We start from the raw sequence: 6,622 nt of genomic DNA on the forward strand, positions 1-6,622 counted from the left end.
TAAAAGATGTTGTAATCTATAGGCCGATCACATTGGAAAAAAAAAAGGTACTTCTAATTTTCACCACGAATGAAAAGAGTCCAATAGATAATTTATATGATATAATTTATTCTTAGATGATAAATTTCCTTTATACAAAAAAAAAAAAAAAAAATTTCGGTAATGTATTTCTATAAAATCCTACTGATGACTCCAATTTGTTAAAATCATTAAAATTTAAGTTCATTGGAAAGTGCAGACCTACTTATCAAAGCAATCTTGAATAACCTTTGAATAATGTATGTTAATAATACTCCTATTACCATCGATACTTCATAATGGGCATCCTCATTGTGACAGGATAAGAAGATTCAGATATGAGAGAAATACAAATCATCTTCATTTGTTATTCTAAACCAGATTCACTAAAAGATGCAAAAGATAAATTGACGAGATGAAGACAGTTTCCTATTCCGTATTATTGTTGCGAACACTTTTCAGGAAACTTTATAAAATATAATGATGTATTTAAGACATGTTGAACTATATAACACTACCTACGATGTAATGTGGAACAGATATTTCGAAGTATCAATGGTCTACTTTAGATATCTTAGAAGACCTATTAATTTATTCTTTCCACTAGCATCGCAAAACTTGTAAACAATGTTGGCGATGTTTTCAGTCGGGGGACAGTTTTGCAAGAAAGTTTTGCGCTGCGGAAATAAATGGAGCGGGAATTCAGAGGAAATATAACAGAAAAGAGAAAATAGAAATATAGTAGAGTTGAAAAGTAAACGGAGTTCTTAAGTACCCTAAAATGTATTTCCATGTGCTATGCATTCGCACGCCTCCATTGTGTGTGTGTGTGTGTGTGTGTGTGTGAAACATCAGTGACACCTTGCATTTACTTTTGCCTACCTGTTGGGTTGCAATTAGCACATCTTCTCCATTCCTAACTACTTGTTCCTCGCAATATCTCGATCATTACGCAATTTCTCTGTTTCCTTATTGAATTTCAATACGGAAATATTTCCCGATATAAAGTAAATTTAACTTGTATTGCATTCTTTATGTAGCAAAGATTGACGCCATGTTTCTTATCAGTCAAAAACTCAGAAGTCGACCTTGCCAGGATTCGAACCTGGAATCTTCTGATCCGAAGTCAGACGCGTTATCCGTTGCGCCACAAGACCTCTGAAACACGGCGTGTTTTGGAAGTTCTTCAAACGATTATTTTGGGTGGAAGGGTTTGAAAAAATGTCGTGCTTTAAGATGTTCAAATTCTTTGTTAAATAAACATAAGATAATGATATTTATCTGAAATAGTTTCAAAGTTATTGTTGAAATTAAGGATAGATATCCTTCATCCTTGTTTGAACATTTTTTATAACAAATTAACTATTAAACCAATTTATCTTTTATGATTTATAAAAAGACTTTTCTTGGAGGAAATATCAGCATTTGGTAATTGGATAATTATTTTCTAAGCGTTATAAGCTTATATTCTCCATTGTAATATTCTTTCTCTTTAATTTGTAATGCCTCTTTTTATGTATTTACCAGACAGACATCCTGCATCCTTTTGATTAGGTACTATTAATGTTTCCCTTAATGTTCTTATAATGGTTAAATTCGCATTGGCAGTACACCTTTAAAGATCGAATATCTTTAGTTCAAAATGGCCAAACAAACCCGACCGAAGAGCTTCCCCTTTCTGCAATAGAGGTGACCCAATTCATTCGGAATGAGAACAACCGAGACTCGGTGTCTGCGTGATTCTGTCGCAATTACTGATCCTAGAATGGTCTCGGTTCCATATTGACTTTATCGGTAACTTGAATTAATGTTACAAAGTATTGCAAGTCAGAATTCCGTTTCATATCCACCATCTGCTGGGTCATTTGTAGATTATGGCTCGGGAGGATAATTCAAGTACTGGTAATGTTCAGACATTACTGAGGGAGTTGCTGCAAATCATTATTGCTTCCTATCTGAACAACGTTGCCTTCATGCAAATTAATACAATAATCATGTGTATTTTCTTGAATTGTTTTACTGGCGTCAGTTAAACCGTTAATTTCTTTGAGTTGTTCCAAACGTATTGGTATTAAATTATTTTCTTTGGATTGAGATCTAAAGTGTATCTTGAGATTTCTCACTGACTTCAGTTAAGTCCTAAATTTCAGTGAGATGTTCCAAGTAGGCCTATTGGAATAAAATGATTAACCTTTTGGATTCAGATGAAAATAGTAAATACAACTATTCCATGCATAACGATACCAAGTCCCGTTACTTGATATGTAATCTAAAGGTTAATCAAAGTTAATACATCTCAAAAGTATTCATACAAAGAAAACGTCTAAACACTTTTCACTTCCACTTATGATATACTAAAGTCAAATTTCCCCTGACATGTCACTTGGGATATCATTTCTCCCAGTCAAATATTTTCTCGTAAAACTAATAAAAGATTAAACCACTGAATACAGTTATAAATAAATCATACAACAAAATGAACGAAGACAATAAATGGCTTTCTTTAACAGCTTTCTGCAACCGAGTAAATGCATTGAATCTATTAATCCTGCCATTGTCCTAAACCAGTTCCGAATATAATTGATAGAGAGTCTTTATGGTTAGTAAAGAAATAACCAATTTGACGGAAATTAAAAAAAAAAAATATTGAAGGCTATGAAATGGCACAATATAGCATTCTTGTCATTAATATGAGAGAGAGAGAGAGAGAGAGAGAGAGAGAGAGAGAGAGAGAGAGAGAGAGAGAGAGAGAGTTTGTACCTAATACAAACTCTCATAAAAGATTATAAATAAATAGAAACTGTCCACCCCTAAAGCAACTTAGTACCTAGTTAGAACATCCCCTCTAATCAAAACAAATGAAATCAATGCAGGTGACAGCCCTTATGCAAGACAACGATTACCTTTCATCTGATCCATTCAAAATCTATTTCGAGAATACCCGAGAAATCTATTGAATAAATTTATGCATCAGATGTATGAGATGCATAAAAGGATCATGTGGGAACATCGACCACTGAGCATATATCCCTAGATTTGGAGCCATTACCCTCACCCGGTCCGGCCATGGCTCCCCTCCTGATTCGACCCCAAAGGACGGGTTTCTTTCCCCTTACACTCTCTCTCTCTCGTGAGGGACAAGGTGAGGGGACATCAGCGAGGAAATGAGGGGAGACACCGCAATATGGGCTAATGTGAATGTGGTAAACAGGATCATGGGGTAAACAATGTCCTGAGGGGAACTTAAGGGGATAGGACAGTAGTATACACAAGTAAATCCCCAATGAACGATTGGAAAAGGGGATCATATTTTTAATGGCAAATAGACAAAGTCTATGGTAGCTAATTGCAGCTGATGTAAGTCTTTCTTTCGTCAACACTGACTGGGCAAAGGTCTAGAGACCTTGAACTGGGCTTGATAGAATTTTAATAGTCAGTCCGGCTAATGTCAGTCACCTATTGTACAATTTCCCCCTTTACCGGGACGAAATCATAATTTTCTCTCTCTCAGTTTCTTATGTGAAAGGACGTCTAGACAGCTTCAGTGTAGGATTATGTCCATTTATCTAATTCTGGTCTTGCCACTTCCAAAGTAGATTTCAAAACCACTGCCAGACAGAGTAATGTCCGCCAACTGAAAATCTTGGAAACTTTGTACATGTTTAAGACAAAACCCAGCTTGAATAAGGGCTTACCTGTTCAGTTGCCGAGTGATCTGTTTTCTGCTTCTCTGAGTGGGTGGTGGTTGTCATCACATGCAGGTGATTAGGCTATATTAGCAATGTGGTCATTTATATAGTTTCATGTTCTTTGATTGGTTTGATTTTAAAGCTAGTTGGGTAGTTCTTAGAAGTATATCTTCCTAATTATGAATTCATGATAATTTTCATTAATATTACATTGTATCAAATACATATAGGCCGAAAATGATATAAGTTATATCGAAAACTCCCAAATAATAAAAACTTATATTATATTTCTGCTTAACTTACGACTCCCAAAAGGAACCAACTCTCAACTATATATATATATATATATATATATATATATATATATATATATATATATATATATAGATATATATAATACATATATATAAAATGACAATAAATGCAACCGTTTCTAGATCACTGCAGGACACAGAACTCAGATATGTCCTTATTCAAGTCTGAGAGTTGGCAAGTTATAATCACCACACTAGCCAACTGTGGTTTGGTCATGGTGGGAGATTTTTGTCTGATGATTCACAGTAAACTAACCTAGTATAGGCGCCCCTGACTAATACAGCTAATATATATATATATATATATATATATATATATATATATATATATATATATATATATATATATATTAGATAAATGGATAGAAATATAGACAGATAGATATGTTACACGGCGATATATTCTGGGAGCATCTGCAAATCCTGGGGTATCAGCATTACTTAAACAACTTAGAGTAACACAAGTTAACATGGCAATGATATCCTCACTTCCAACCTGAATCTTGAGTACAACTCCAGGCCTTCAACAGCCAATTCATTGCTCCTGCTATGCACGATAAGCAGATAGCCCCCATCCTATATAATAATAATCATGTGTAAATCAACACAAATATAATTATAAGAATATCATAAATAAATAGCAAATTTTACTGGCTTATGCAGTGCCTTATTTTTTCCTTTTTTCAAAACATAAGAATATTTATTTTATAAGACCGTCAAGGTATTGTCTGAGTAAATTCTACTACGAAGAAATAACTTCTCACGTTCTTGTAGTACCAAAACGCCAGTTTGTTTTGTGTTCTTTGGGGGATTAGAAAGTCAATCTAACCTAATCTATTGTTCTCTAATTGTATTTGATTTTTGAGACCCCTTTCACTTTTCATAACCTGCTCTGATACCTACATTTTCACTTAGAGAAAAATCAACGTATAACATAGTATGTAGAGAGAGAGAGAGAGAGAGAGAGAGAGAGAGAGAGAGAGAGAGAGAGAGAGAGAGAGAGAGAGAGAGAGAGAGAGAGAGTCTGACTCGAGGAAAGCAGATGAAGCCATTTGTCCAAGAGTTGACGTGAAAGGTTCTATTAGTCTGGCGTCTCCCGGGTCGTGTCTCCTTCCTAAAGGTCGGTGTTCTTCATTAAGATTTGAGGCTCCTCCAGAAACCCTCGGGAAAACGATTCATTGTTTGTTAATGTTAAGCTTCCGTTAAGAAATTATTCACTGTAGAGGCGTCAGCCTGGCTTTAACAAGACTGCCGAATTAAGAATTATCAGCTGAAACTAATAGCAGCAAAGTAATAGTTTCTTTCGCATCTGATAAATATTTGGCATTCATTAAAATTAATTTTGTTCAATTAAATTATCATTAATTCTTTTTTTTTTATTTTAAAAAATTAATTGGAAATAATTTAAAATGAGACTTTTTATTTGTAAAATGTTATATTTTGCCGAATTTACTGTAGTGTAGTTCAAAAAGAAAGTAAAATACTCAATAACGAAAGTCAATTCTCGTGTCTTTATATCTGTACAAATGTATTGGAATAACACAAGAACATGGAAGTAGGTGGTTGTCCTTAACAATTATAAAAAGTTCTTTTAAGCATCTAAGCAAAACTACCTTTTGATATCTATAACCAAAACTGGATGTTGAAGCACCAATCGATTCATAGGACAATCTACGAACATAATTTACGGCATAATAGAACACATTAACAACAAACGTTTAAAAAAAAAAAAAAAAAAAAAAAAAAAAAAAAAAAAAAAAAAAACACCGATGAAACTTAGTGTAAAATCTATTACATAATAAAAAATTCCAACAAAACGACCAAAAGTTTTTATCAAATTAGTTACAAAGAAAACATTAAAAAGGTAAATATGGGAACTGAGCTGAAACCTGAAATCAAAATATTCTCTGGAAGTGACGTTTTGCAGCCAATTCAGTTAATATAGTTGTTTTAACCTTTTTAACCTTGTAATTGTATAGTAAAATTTTCTTTTTTTTTTCATGTAAAATTATATAAATGCATTTATATATATATATAATATATATATATATATATTATATATATATATATATATATATATATATATATATATATATATATATATATATATATATATATATACACTCCTCTAATAAACACAACCTCTTTATCATAATGGGGAGGACGTGTATGTGTGCGTGTATGTCCACGGGCTGGCGAGTAGTGTACCAGCATTTTCAGTTACCAATATGTACTTTCGAGACAGATATACGATCCTTGAGCATCAATGAGCTCAGAGACATAAAAGAATATACAAGGTAAAACTCTTTTCCGATCTCTTCCCGTTTCATATAATATTGAACATTTTCCCCAAAGAGAGGAATAAGAGTTTCCAAAATCGCTTCGTTCCGCAGAAAACTGAAAATTTAATTCGAAACTCAATTTTGTTCGGAGATGACACAAGAATCGATGGATTAGTCTTCTTTGTCCTCATGGGAAACAATAGAGACAACAAAGACAGTCTCCAGGAATAATAATTAAAAAAAATTATGATACGAGGAAGAGTAATTTCATTATGTAAAGTTTGTGATTTCAGAAAACTATTCGAGGGAAATTGCATTA

At 33.2% G+C, this 6,622-nt stretch overlaps 1 non-coding gene across 1 annotated transcript; it reads right to left on the reverse strand.

Moving 5' to 3' along the window:
- Window positions 1-1,102: 1,102 nt before the first annotated feature.
- On the reverse strand, window positions 1,103-1,175 carry TRNAR-UCG (transfer RNA arginine (anticodon UCG)). Its single transcript has one exon. It is a non-coding gene; the product is annotated as a tRNA-Arg (tRNA).
- Between the last annotated feature and the right edge of the window lie 5,447 nt (window positions 1,176-6,622).

Source organism: Palaemon carinicauda, chromosome 3 (assembly GCF_036898095.1).
Source record: "Palaemon carinicauda isolate YSFRI2023 chromosome 3, ASM3689809v2, whole genome shotgun sequence".
Lineage (NCBI taxonomy): Eukaryota > Metazoa > Arthropoda > Malacostraca > Decapoda > Palaemonidae > Palaemon > Palaemon carinicauda.